Source organism: Choloepus didactylus, chromosome 6, assembly GCF_015220235.1.
Source record: "Choloepus didactylus isolate mChoDid1 chromosome 6, mChoDid1.pri, whole genome shotgun sequence".
NCBI classification, from domain to species: domain Eukaryota; kingdom Metazoa; phylum Chordata; class Mammalia; order Pilosa; family Megalonychidae; genus Choloepus; species Choloepus didactylus.
Window position 1 is genome coordinate 27,686,420 of NC_051312.1, and position 15,267 is coordinate 27,701,686.

A 15,267-nucleotide genomic window follows, 5' to 3' on the forward strand; every position below is an offset into this window, starting at 1 on the left:
ACTTAACTAATAAAACTCATCTAGACTCTTTGGTCTTATGGCAGAATGATCAAGATCATCAGTAAATTATGAAGGCAGTCAGAATAGTATGTATCACATACAGAAGACAAGCCATGAGAATTACCACAGACATCATAAAAATAATGATCCATGCCAGGACAAAATGTAAATACATGTTTACAATATTGAATGATATTAACTACATTTGCAGTAACCCAATGAAATAGTAGTCAAAATATAGAAACAAAGTGAAGACTTTCAGGAAAATTAACACACACACACACACACACACACAGAAATAATTTATAGCCACCAGAATTGTGCTTCAAAAATTTTCCAGGCAGAAATAGAATGATAATAGAATGAACTTTAGGCCTACGCAAAGAAATAATGTAAAAAGTAAAACTGAAGGTAAATCTGTGCTGGTTTGGAACGGGTATGTACCCCAGAAAACATCATGTTCTTTGAATCCATTCTTGTGGGTGCAGACCTATTGTTGGGTGAGAACTTTTAATTAGGCTGTTTCCATGGAGATGTGACCCAGCCCATTCAGTGTGGATCTTAATCCTTTACTGGAGTACTTTAAGAGAGCTCACGGAGACAAAGAACTTAGAATACAAATTTCCCAGAAGAAGCAAGAAGGGCCCACAGAAACTGAGGGAGCCATTTTGAAACCAGGGCCCAGGAGGGAAGGACCAGCAGATGTTGCCATGTGCCTTCCCATGTGACACAGGAACTCTGGAAGCTGGCAGCCTTTCTTCACTGAGGTATCTTCCCCTTGGTGCCTTAATTTGGACATTTTCATGGCCTTAGAACTTTAAATTTGTAATCTAATAAAATCCCATTGAAAAAGCCAACCTATTTCTGGTATATTGCATTCTGCAAACTTTAGCAAAACTGAAACAATATCAAAAATTAGATTTTTAAAAATTTAATTGCTTTAAATATAATTGACTAAGGGAAAACTTCATTGATGAATTGCAGACCTTGAGTCACCTATAACAGAAAAATATTTGCAAAAATAGTACAAAGATTGGGAAAGACAAACTAAATCTCTCTTATTCAAAGATAAATGATCCTTAAAGCAATCATTGTGAAAATAAAAAAAAGACAAAACTGCCAAATAAGGAATGAAATAAAGGATTACGCTACAGTTACCCACTAATATTAAAAGGATAGGATTAAAATGTTATAAGTATCCTTTTGCTGTTAAATTGCATAACATAGATGAAATCTACACTTCCTTAAAGATGCTCACACTAGAAAAATGGGCAACCTGAACAGCCCTATATGTTTTCATGAAATTAATTTTTTCCTTAAAAATATTCCACATGACATTATTTTCACAATGTGAAAACTGAAAGGTGGACTGAGTGTTATGTGAAATCTCTTCAACCATGCAGAAAAGGACAAGCTCTTGGGAGACAGGAGAGCAAGAACATAGAAGAAACCTGGGTCCCACATCACCTCATGGAAAAGGGCTACCCACCAATCCTATTCAGCAATAGTCTTCATTGTTACTTCCAAGGATGATACTTTCCCCTTTGTTGCACCACAGTGTTTCTGAATTCCTTTCTCACACAAAGACATCCTGAACCTAATACATTTATCTCTGAAGCCCAATCACATCACTTGATAAATCTTTCCTTTCTTACAAATTCTTTATTTCTGTAAATTCTGTAAATTATTTACAACATTTATTTAGTATTGCCAAAGACCCACTGTCTTCTCTCAGCATATCTAAATAATGCCTGCCAGCAATATACTCAAAGACCCCTATTGTTTCCATTTTTTTTTAATTTTATAATAGTTTTTACATTCACAAAAAAATTGCAAAAACAATTGCAGAAAGTTCTGATATACTTTACACCCAATCCTCCCTTTTAAATTAACAGTACATTTATCACAATTGATGGGCCAATATTATGGTTATTGATTGCCAGTAATGATCTGTTTACTTTTTAAAATAAAATAAAGCAAATATTCTATTTTTTTTCCTAAAGGTAGTATATTTTTGTATACAAAAACAATTATGTCATTGACTGGTGATAGAGAATGTGAGCTCTAAAGACAGACAGCTGTTGACTGACTGTGAACAAATTCTGTAATTACTATACGCCCTAATTTCATCACTCTGGAAATTTCAGCTATTCAAATACATTTATTCAGGCACTCTTCTAGTTGCTCTGGATACAGCATTGAAGAAAATAAGTAAAAATCTGTGTTCATGGAGCTTTCATTGTGGAGGAAAACAGAGAAGAAACAAAAGGCATTAGCAAAATATGTAGAATGTTAGATGGGGTAATGCTATGGAAAACAAATTCAGCAAGGGCATGGGAGAAAGGCAGGTGCAATTTTAAACAGGGTGCTAAGGATGTTCTCATGAGAAAAGATCCATGCAGGTATCTAGGGGAATGGAATTTCAGAAAAATGAATAAGTTTAGGCAGCATCAGGACTAATAGGTATAGGGATGTGCAAGGAGACCAGGTTGGCTGTTCCCAAATGAGATTGAGAGACTCGGTAATAAAGGATGAGTTGATAGGAGCAAGAAGGAGGTGCAAGATCATTTTGGATATGGAGGATCTTGTAAAAATATTGAATTTTACTCATACAATGATGTGAAATGTGTAGTTTATTCAAAGAAAAGTTACATAATCCAGTTTACCTTGATTATCACTCTGGATCCTATATTACGTTCAAGGGAAATAAGCCAGAAAAGACAGAAACAATCTAGAAGCCTTTGTAAATAATTTAAAGACTGAGATGTTGTTTCTTTGGGCAAGGGTGGTGGAAGAGGAGATGTTAAGAAGTAGTTATGCTCCAAATATATTCGGTACATAGAGTCAATATGATATGCTGCTGGACTGGATGTGAGGTGTGTGACAGAAAAAATTCCAGGTTCATTCTTACGACTTTGCCTGAACAAGTAATAGGATGGCTTCGGATTGAGATTAAATATAGACATTGCAAGCACCTATCTGACAGTTATCTTGCGAAGATAGCCAGGTTAATTATAGATGCCAAACCCTTTGATAATAGTCAGGCACTCAGCATATGCTTAGTAAATATAATTTATGTTTACAATAAATATACAAAATCAATCATTTTTAAACAAAACTCTCATTCATGTTTGGTCACAGAGTATGCCAGTCTTACTTTCTTTGCCATTATTTAAATAGTAGGATTTTTACAATACAAAGAATTGTAGCATAGTACCACAAACAAAAGGAATTCAAATGTGGTAAGAAGAACAATTTTAGGTCATGTATATATATTAATGGAAAAAAATAAGAAAATGCAATACAAATGTTGAATACTAATGTAAACCATGAACTACAATTAGCTGTAGAATTAAAATAATGTTATCACACTAATGCATGGTGTTAGTAACAGGGGCATTTATTGGAGATCTTCAGTTTATGCAGGATTTTTCTCTAAACATTCAGCTTCTCTAGGAAAAAAAAATATAGAGGAGCAAGCATGCTTTGGGGAATTCTGAGCAAATTTCTTTTAAAACTTCAGACAATGTTTTACATATAATATGCTACGTACTGATATAAATAGGGATAAGAGAGCAAATTCAAAGTTCTAATGTTTTATATTGCTCAAAGTTTATATCACACACATATTTAATAACCACATAATTGTTGTTTGGAATATGGTATGAGAGTAGGGTATTCTTAATTTAATAAAAACTTAAGCATTTCATGAACTTGTTGTTTAAAAAATTATAGAATCTATTGATCATCATTGCCAACTCACATCAACAGCATACATTTTCTAAATCAATGAAAGCAAGGTCAGAAAAGTTCATAAACAAGACCAGAAAATGTAAAGAGCCTAAATTATAAGAATAGACTCAATGCATGTACTTTTTAGTTTAAAAAGTATACTCTTTAAAAATAAATGCTTATCAAATATCTCTCACTGCTAACAATATGAAGAGGAATTGCAAAATTATAGATTCTGTATAACATAGACTTCATATAAAACATCAATGAAATAATTTCTATGGTTTATATGATAAATTAAAATTTTCACATAAATTAAGATTGTAAAGGAAAATAATACAGATTGTAATTTTCTGAATAAATTAAAGAACCTTGATGAACAGATGAAAAGTTGTTAAACATTTTCATGTCTAAAACAAGAGGTTGAACTTTACTATAATCAAATACTTGGAAAGTGGGAAAAATATTTTCTTATATAAATTTTGAACAGTCAAAACATTTTAAAATGCAATCCCAGATTTTGTAGTGGAATTTTGACAGGAAATTTTAGCATCCTACTTCATGAAAATTTATGAGATGTCAAAAAATTAGGATTCATTATGAATTCTTAGCCTCATAAATTTTCTCCATTAAAAACTGTGAAACAAATAAGCCAAGCCTTTAATTCAAGAATTTAATTATTTTTAAATAGCATGACAAACATGTAGAAATCAGGAAAAAGCAATGAATATTTTTAATTGTACTGAATTTAAACAAAGAAATAATAACTACTGAACCTTGTTGACACATCACACAATCTCAGGGTTTTCTAATGGTTAGCAGGTAGAGAAATAAGGATATTACTGCATGCAGATTTTTAACCTGATGAATTTAGAAAACTTCAGGTATTAAAACACTACAGGAATGGAGTCTTGATCTCACCCATGTACCAAGAAAATATTCATCTCCCAACTTTAAATGATAAAGTAATTCCAAGTATTATACTAATAAGTATAAATGAAAAATGCCAGACAGTAATAAGAAAAGAGAAAAAAGTGTGGAACACACACACACACACAGAAGTATTAATCTAGAAGACAATGAAAAATGGTTAGGATATTTCTATTTTCTTTAATATTTTAAAATACTTACCAAATTTTCTTCAATGCTTGTATATACTTTTTTCCATAACTGGATTTTATCACAATATTTTACTTTGCTCTAAACCAAATGGTTGAAGTGCTAGTTTCCCTACTTACTCTTTGTCTATCATTAAGATGAACCAAAAGTTATGAAACACCAGCCAATATTTTCATAACAAAACAGTGTATTCAAATTTTGCAAGAATAATTATTCTGATGATGATTGTCACAACTTAGCAGTACTGTATTACATACTTCACATTCATCTTCTGATTATTTTTATTTACAATAACTCTATGGATTTAGAATTTTTTTTTTTTTACAGTCTAAGAAACTCAGACTTAAACTTTTGGTGACTTACCAAGGGAAAGTCTGCTAAAAATCTAACTTTTAGAATATAAACCCTGGATTGTCAAGTCCAAAGCATCACAATCTTTACAACAGTTTTTACTACAGAATAAATGGAATGACTTCTGAAATTTATCTCCATAATGAAATTCTCCAAAACTGAATTATGCATGGGGATTTCTATGATACACTTTGAAAGATGACACCACATTTTCTTTATAATAGTTATCCTTAAAACATATATTTAGATAACAGAGCATATATATCATGGCTTCCAATTATTATGAAGAGTTCTAACATATTCTTGAAATATTCTAGATCACAAGTGATGATGTAGAGAATAGCCCAAAAGAAATACAAATTAATTAAATGATGCTATTATTTATAGAAGGAGACTAAGTAAATGCCCAAAAGGAAAGAAAGAGAAGATAACCTGGGATGTTTAACACCACTCATTTCAATTACTGGGAGCCCTGTATCTTTTTTCTGACACTAATAAGAGCATTTTTAACTTCTTTGTTCCTAAGACTATAAATGATTGGATTCATCATGGGGATCACCATAGTATAAAATACAGAGGGCACTTGATATTTTCCCAAGGAGTAGGAATACTTTGGTTTGAAATAAGCAAAAACTGTAGTGCTGTAGAAGATGGTGACTCCCAGTAGGTGGGAGGCACAAGTAGAGAAGGCTTTGTGCTTTTCTGAAGTGGAATTAATTTTCAGGACAGTAGACAAAATGAACCCATAGGACACAGAGATTGTGATAAGAAACCCCATAATGTTTAAACTAGCAAAAATGAGTATCATGATTTCAGGGTAACGAGTGTCAGTGCAGGACAAGGCTAAAATTGGGGTTAAGTCACAGAAAAAATGATAGATTACATTGGATTGCAGAAATGCAAACTGATCATGTAGACAACACTGACTAATAATTCAGTAAAGCCAATCACGTAGGACCCAGTGATGAGGGCATAGCAGAGTCTCATCGACAAAACAACTTGGTAGTGAAGGGGATTGCAGATAGCTACATAGCAGTCATAGGCCATAGAAGAGAGAAGGAAAAATTCGGTGACACCTAGGAAGACAAAAAAATATAACTGGGTGAAGCAGCCCATGAATGAAATATTTTTATTGGAATTCAGTAAGTTCTCTAAGGTTTTAGGTGTGACGACTTGAATAACTGAGATCAAGGAATGACAGATGCCTGAGGAAAAACACATGGGTGTGTGAAGTTAGAGATCCAAGTGAATTATCAGTATCATCCCTGCATTCCTGAGCAGGTTAATCAGGTATATCAGGAGAAATAACATAAAGAGGACCTGCCAGATCTCTTCAGAGTCTGTCAATCCCATAAGGATGAAGTCAGGCACATTTGTATTATTCTTAATTCTCATAGCATTCAACTGTTGTAAACTGTTGAGAGATCAAAGGTGATACTTAGTATAAATGACTTCAAAATTGTAATTGCTTTTGTGAACGATCTGGTATTTAAACAATATTGTAGTGATTCTAGAAATTTATAGTAGAGTAGTTTACAAAATATGGAAAGAATCTGAGTGTGACTGCCAAATATATTAGGTATAAATCCTCATTTGATATTCTATATTAGAAGCTCATATAATTATTGCATAATTAAAATGAATTGACACTGATATAAATACTTCCCTTTGTTTACTTATTTTTCTGGAAGAAAATATAATACCATGGATTTTACTATTATACACACTTTTTGCAAAAATAACATTGATACAGAAAGTTAACAACCATTAAATGTTGTTGGCTCTGAGATTCTATGAACATTATTTAAGCCCAGAGATCATGTTCATAACACTCTATTCCTATATGAAATTAACTTTGGAAAAACTGAATAAAATGTACCAGATATATAACCAACAATGATAGATATTTATGCATCATTTACTGCTCTTTTGAATCCAAAATCATTTAATAGAAATGAAAGACCAGAAATTAAAGCCTTAAACTACTTTACTGAGGAATATTAATATTACAGAACACATTATTAATTTTCAGAAGATGTGTTTTTTAGATATTATTTAAAATCAAATTTCTTCCAAAAATTATATTTTCAATATATGGTCCTTGCTTGGTGACTCTGGTTCTCTCAATTCTTATTTCCATTTCTATAAATCCTGGTATTATTTAGGTAAAGACTGCAAAACATGTATGTACATATGCATATTTTTCTGATAATATCCCAATTTTCAATTAAATAAACTAAAACACTCTAAGTATAATATTTACGATGAGTCAAATTTGGTGAAAATATTCTTTGATTATTATATGTCTTGAAATGTATCAACCTCAAATTTTCTCACAAATAAATATATAAACTATTTAAGGAGTCTGAAATTTCAGCAATATAACATTGGTAATCCTTGGAGATAACTTACATTTAACTTTTTGTGGATTAATTTCTCTTTTTTTCTCAGAGGCAAAATATATCAGTCTATAAATTCTGTTCAGATCCTGGTCAGATGGAAAGTTCACCTGGAAATTATGTCTCACAAGTATACTGGAGAGCTACCGGGAACACAGGCAGAGTAGCGTCCCTTCCTTTTCACCCTGATGATGTCCTGGCACCTTTTATATTGAATATTGCTGCAAATGCAACATTTGATCATCCCTGGGATCAATTTTCAAGGTAGATTGCTTGGCATGATTCCAAGGATAAAATTTGAAGGACTAATGTATCATTGTTAGGTTTGTAATAGAGATTTGCTATCCTCATAGAAACCACATAATGTTGAGCTGCATATTTTGGTTTTCTTTCTGATTCACCCATTTACTACTGGGTGCAGAAAAGATATTTCTAGATATATACTTAATTAAGCTTTGGCTCAATGACTATACCATTAATCACTTGGAATGGAATAACACCTTTTTCAAAATGGCACACTTTTATATTTAAAAATGTGACACTATCAAGGGAGTAAAATTGTTTATTGCACAAAAAATAGAATACAACAAAATTCAAATAGGAAAATCAAATTCATTAATAAATGTTAATCTGTATTTTCTTCTCAGTATTGCATTTATGCATGTAATGCATATTTTTATGTATACTTAGTTATTTACATAATTTTTATCACACTGTATTTTCAGCAACATTCCAATTTTATTATAAAATATTTATAATACAGTTTGTACTGTTATATGAGATTTTTCTGAAGCCCACAATTTCATGTATTCTGTATTGGCTGGTGCAGCATAACTTGTTTCTTAGGAATGTGAGCCAGCTGGTAAATGGGTGCTTTTGAGTCAACAAAAGGAAAACATGGTGGGTTTCACAAATCAGTTTTTTCAGTGTCACCTTATTCATCTACACAGCAGATGTATTGTTGCAATCAACTATAACAATGTGCAACTTGTTTCATTATTTTAATATTGTATTTAAAGAAACATGAGAGAAGAAAGTAAAAATCAATGCTGAGTTGAATAAGCATTTTATAATTAATTTAATGGCCAAAACATCCCTTCCTCTCTATGTAGCCAGGTGAAATGTCTTGCGAATTTTAGATTAATTAACAATAATAAAATCAATTTCATATAGCTTTATAAGCAACTCATACACGGAAACCTGTTTACATGTCATAAATTTAGGAATTAATTTTATGCTATGGATCAAGTTGTTAAAAATATAATATGTATTTGATGAATTTTGAAAGTACAATTCTTCTCTTCATTCAAAATTCAGTGATACTGAGAAAGCTTCTTTCGAGATCAAAGAGCCAGCATCAATATATTTCACAATAGTTGTCCTTGGTAGTTAAGGCAAGTAGGGACTGATGGTGATTTTCTATGACAATTCCAGCTCAAAATTGCTTCTTAGGAATGTGAACCAGCTGGTGAATGGGTGCTTTTGAGTCAACGAAAGGAAAACATGACTACCCCTTGCAGAACCATCATGAGTTACTTTTTCCTCACAGCATTGGAATCAGTTTTTCATAGTTATTAATTCTACTTAATAATATAAACAAAAGTTAAGGAAATGATGATTCTCAAAACTAATTTTTTGACTAACCATTATTGCTGGATCATTATTGGAAAGATTTCAATATGTAATCAATCACTAACAGTAAAATAATTTGGGGGGAGGATCAGGAGTAGGAAACAGAAAGGAAACATGACTTCTTTGTCCTATATGTCAACAAAATTAGAACTTTATCACTAACAATTATTCAATGTCATTAATTAAAAAAATAATAGAAGAATGTTATATCTTAAGAAAGGGGCTTTCCACCAAGAAGAAATAACAATCATAAATATTTATGCACCTATCCACAGTACCCCAAAATACATGAGAGAAACACTGGTAAAACTGAAGGGAGAAATAGATGTATTGACAGTAATAGTTGGATACTTCAATATATAGCTTACATCAATAGATAGAATATCTAGACAGATCATCAACAAGAAAACAGAGAACTTGAATAATCTGATAACTGAATTAGACTTAACAAATACAGAACAATGCATCCAAAACAGCAAGATATGCATTTTTCTCAAGTGTTCATGGATAGACCATATGTTGGGTCTCAATAATTTTTAAAAGCTTAGAATTATACAAAGCTCTTTCTCTGAACATAATGGAATGAAGGTTGAAATCAATAACAAGCAGAGAAATGGAAAATTCATGAATTTATGGTACTTAAACAACACATTTTGAAATAATCAATGGTCAAAGAAGAAATTGCAAAGGAAATCAATATATATCTTGGGAGAAATGAAAATGAGAACAGAACTAAGGCAATGCTGACAGGAAAGTTTATATCACTAAATGCCTACATTAAAAAGGAATAAAGTGCTAAGATCAAATACCGAGGTACACATCTGGAGGAACTGGAAGAGGAACAGCAAACTGATCCCAAAGCAAGCAGAAGAAAAGAAACAACAAAGATTGGAGCAGAAATAAATGAAATTGAGGGCACAGAAAACAATGGAGAGAATCACCAAAACCAAAAGTTGGTTCTTTGAGAAGATCAAGAAAATTGACAAACCCTAGCTAGCTGGCAAAAAAAGTAATAAGATACTGTGGAAGAAGGGAGCCAACTATGTCTCTCTGTTCCTGCAAGAAGTTCTTTATTGACTTTTTAGTACAACATTATATAGCATAAGCATTCTTTGGGCTATGTAATTGTTTTCCCTTTTCCTCAGGCAACTGTGTTTATTCTAAAATCACAAGACTAGCATGTTTACAATCTTTGGGTGCAAGCTTAAGGACAATAGTAATCTCAGGGAATGATCTCTTCTGAACCAGGTGGGAAAGCAGGGACATGGAAGGAGCCCAGCATTATTCTCTAACTTAATTGCCTGCTGTCAGGTGCAAAATGCTTTGGCCTTCTCCTAACTTGGTGCCTGCCTTCAGGCACACAATGCTTAGGAGGTGGCCTCCCTGACTTGCCAAGCCAGGGAACCTTCCATGCCTCCACATCTCCCCCCTTTTGATTATGATTACAATTTTGTGTAATAACATAAAACTCATTCATTGGGATATCATGGGGGTTCCAGGAATGGGTGTGATGTTTTCTTAGGCTGGTTCACTCGCACCAGAGTCCTAAAATTAAAACAGAAAATACAGCACAAATTAGAAGCCATTTGGCAAGAGAAGGTAGAGAAAATATGTGACTCCAGGAGCTTGGGTCTAGCCATTGCAAATGATTTTGTAGAGTACTAATAGCATTCATATGCTCTTCATTGATTTGTGTGGCATGGAGCACTTCTAAAATTTGTGTTTTTAGATTATTCACATCACTAGTTAAATTATCATGAAATGCTCCCCACAATTGTTTTTTGACATCATTCCAAGTGTGGTGTGTATGATTCCATTGCAAAGGGGTTACACAGATGGATATTATTTGCCAATCACAACTTAAGGTAAGGTGCCAGGCAAAGACATCTTGCCATTTGCCTACAAATTCAACTGCAGCCTCTAGGGCTTGAAGTCAGGTTAGGATTTTCTGATCAATGCTTTGTTGAGTAATAAATTGTTGACTAACATTTTCAATAGCAGAATTTATGAAGTGAGCTGTTTGCACAGTTTGGGAGATAGCTACTATAGGACCACTAGGTGGCACATGCACTCCGCCTAGCCAAGTGGTGACATTGTGGGAAATAGGGAAAGTGGAATCCACCCAAGTTACTGGGTGGAATAAAGGGGGGTCTAAAATGTACCCAATATAGGTGGGTAGAGACACATGGGGATAGAAAGGAGAACAAGGAAAGGAAGATTAAGGTTACCACACTCTGGCAGTGGATAGTAGAAACCATTGCCAGTAACAGTGTTTCTGGAGTTACAGGGGTGCCAGTTCCTGCAGCACCACCACAGCCTTTAGTGTGGTTTTCTTCAGGACTCCCCACATCACCAATGGGGCTTGTTGGGTTTTTGACAGCCTCATCATCAGTGGTGTGGTCTCATCTATCTGTAAGTTGTGGAGTTCAGGAACTGAATTTGGCTTCATCCATGTCATGCCATGGTTTGATGTGTTTTGTGGGAACCTACTGGAAACGTGCTGAGGTGGAAACACAAGCATATCACTGTTCCCAGGTTAATAAGGGCACTGGTCCTTCCCAGTGTCCAGTTTGTCTATTTTTCCAAAGCACAGGAGGCTTCACCATTTCTGTATCTTTTGTTTCACATGACACATGGAAATGGCACTGGGCTGCTGTCAGTCCATCTTCTGTGACATTTAAAAAATTAAGGAAAAAGAGGACTTTAACTTTCTTGTGGAGGGATCCATATTCCCCCATTTTTGTTTTAAAAGACAGGTTTTTAGTGTGCGATGAGCATGTTTGATGATGGCTTCTTTGGTAGGATCAAAAGGAATACCTGTAATATGCTGGATAGACTATTGAGTACAAAAAATGTGGAAGCAAGAAGAAGTATAGGTAGGGCTATTGTTAGTTTGAGTTGATGAGGCTGACCAAGGAGAGCAAAGGCATGTAATAAAAAAAATGGCACTTTTCAAAACTTTTGCAATTTCTTGTATTCATTTAGGCTTCATTTTACATTCTTAAACAATCAGTTAGTTAGAACAAAGCTATTTTCTTTTCCCTTTTAATTAGAAAACATTCTTTATACTTTTTATACAACATGCTATTACTAAAAATTAAACTTGTTAGACTAATGCTAAATATTTAAAACACTTTAGTTAATGCATTGTGAAACAGTAATAAACAATCTTTTGTCAGGGATTAATGGAATGTATAGGTGTTACATTGTTCCATTACAGGACACTGAGAATTGTTAGGAATAGGAATTTGCTTTTTGTGTTGCTCATCCTGCAAAGGCAAAGGAGGTGGAGGTAAAGGAGGAGAGGGCTAAGCTATTTTCATTACCTGTCTGCCACCTTTATTGGCTGGTGGTAGAGGAACTGATGGTTTGGGAGATGGAGGACAACTAGTAGAGGCATCAGTAATGCTTTCCCCAGATATTTCAGTTTCAACAATATGAAGAGGAGTTAGGGCAGTGCAGACAAGAGCCCACATAGTAAAGGTTTTAGAGGAGACTTTTTGTCCTTGTTTAAAGTTTCACTTCAGATTGTGTCCAATACAGTCCCAAACATTAAGGTCTAACGTGACTTCATCAGGAAAACAAGGATTATGCTGAACAACATCATGTAACAACGAATGCAGTTTTCTCAGAGACAGAAGCTTCACTAGCCTACAGCAGCCATTGCAGGGTTAACACATACAGACACTGGGGAACAGTAAGAGACTGACCTATATCATTGAGTGGTTGAAACTACTGAACCACCATGAAATAAAATCACTTGTACTTACTGCATAGCTTCCAAATGTTGTGTTCAGGATTGGAATGCCCCATGTTGGACATCAATTGTGAAAGAAGGGAGCTGACTCCATCTCTCTGTTCCTGCAAGAAGTTCTTTATTAGCTTTTTAGTACAAGATTATATAGAATAAGCATTCTTTGGGCTAAATAATTGTTTTCCCGTTTCCCTAGGCAAACATGTTTGTTCTAAAATCACAAGACTAGCATGTTTACAATCTTTGGGTACAAGATTGAGGACAATAGTAATCTCAGGTAATGATATCTTCTGAACCAGGTGGGAAAGCAGGGGCACAGAAGGAGCCCAGCATCATTCTCTAACTTAATTGCCTGCTGTCAGGTGCACAACGCCTCGGTGCCTGCCTTCAGGCACACAATGCTTTGGCCTTCTCCTAACCTGGTGCCTGCCTTCAGACACACAGTGCTTAGGAGGTGGCCTCCCTGACTAACTTACCAAGCCAGGGAAACTTCTGTGCTTCCACAAGATAGAAGTAAATAAAATCAGAAGTGAGGGAGAATATTACTACTGACCCCACAGAAATAAAATCCTACCTAAGAGGATACTCTGAACAATTGTACACCAAAAAACTAGATAATTTAGATGAAATGGACAATTTTCCAAAAACACACAAACAGCCCACACTGACTCCAGAAGAAATAAAAGACCTCAACAAACCAACAACTAAAGAGATTGAAGCAGTCATCAGAAACCCCCCAAGAAAAGCCAAGGATCAGATGATATCATGAGTGAATTCTACCAATGATTCTTAGAAGAGTTAATACTAAACCTGCTCAAATGCTTATACATGAATAAAGACTTGGGAAGACTACTTGACTCATTCCATGAAGCCAGCATCCACCCTAATACCAAAGCCAGATGAAGATACAACAACAAAATAAAATTACAGACCAATTTCTCTAATGAATATAGATGTAAAAACCCTCAACAAAATGCTTCCAAATTGAATCCAGCAACTCATTAAAATAATTATACACTATGTTAAAGCAGGTTTTAACTAAATTATGCAAGGGTGAGTCAACTCAAGAAATTCAATTAATATGATACACCACATTAATAAATCAAAGGGGAAAAAAAAAACACATGACTATCTCAATTGTTGCAGAAAAGGCATTTGACAAAATCCAGCATCCTTTCTTATTAGAAACTCTTTGAAAGATAGGAGTAGAAGGAAATTTTCTCAACATGATAAAGGGTATATAAGAACAACTCACCTCTAACATTGTACCCAATGGTAAAGGAGCGAAAGCTCTCCCACTGACATCAGGAACAAGAAAAGCATGCCCACTGTTTTGACTGTAATTCAACATTGTGATAGAAATTCCAGACAGAGCAATTAGGTTAGAAAAAAGAAATAAAAGAAATCGAAATCAAGAAGGAAGATGTATAACTTTCACTATTTTCAGATATTACCCTATACCTAAAATGTCCCAAAAAAATCTGCAACAAAGCTACTAGTGCTAATAAATGAGTTCTGCAAAGTGGCAGAATACAATAATAACATGCAAATATCAGTAGTGTTTACATACACTACTATGAACAATCTGAGGAATAAATAAGGAAAAAAATTGATTTACAATAGCAACAAAAATAAACAAATACTTACGAATAAAGCTAATGAAGGATGTAATGGGTCTGATTTAGAAAACTACAAAATATTGATAAAAGAAAACAAAGACATAAATAAATGGAAGGACATTCTGTGTTCATGGATTGGAAGATCAAATATTGTTAATATGTCAATTCTTCCCAAACTGATTTGCAGATTCAATGCAATCCCAATAAAAATTCCAACAGCCTACTTTGCAGAACTGGAACAGCTAATTACCAAATTTATTTGAAAGGGTATGGGGCCCCAAATAGTGAAAAACATGAAAAAGAAAAACAAAATGGAGGACTCTTACTATGTGACCTTGAAGCATTTTGTAAAGCTACACTGGTAAAAACAGCATGGTACACACATAACAATATTGACTGATGGAATTGAATTGAGAGTTCAGAAATAGACCCTCACATCTAAGGTCAGTTGGTTTTTGACAAGGCTTCCAAGTTCACATAACTGAGTCAGAGTAGTCTCTTCAAAAAATGGTGCTGGGAAAGGTGGATATCCTTATCAAAAAGGCTGAAAGTGGACCCTTAACTCAAACCTTATAAAAAATTGACTCAAAATGGATCAAAGATTAAAGCCAGAACCATAAAACTACTAGAAGAATTTGTTGGGAAGAAAAATCAAGATCTT

At 33.9% G+C, this 15,267-nt stretch overlaps 1 pseudogene; it reads right to left on the reverse strand.

Annotated features, from left to right (window-relative positions):
• Positions 1–12,709, reverse strand: part of LOC119536814 — a 28,158-nt pseudogene extending 15,449 nt beyond the window's left edge.
• Between the last annotated feature and the right edge of the window lie 2,558 nt (positions 12,710–15,267).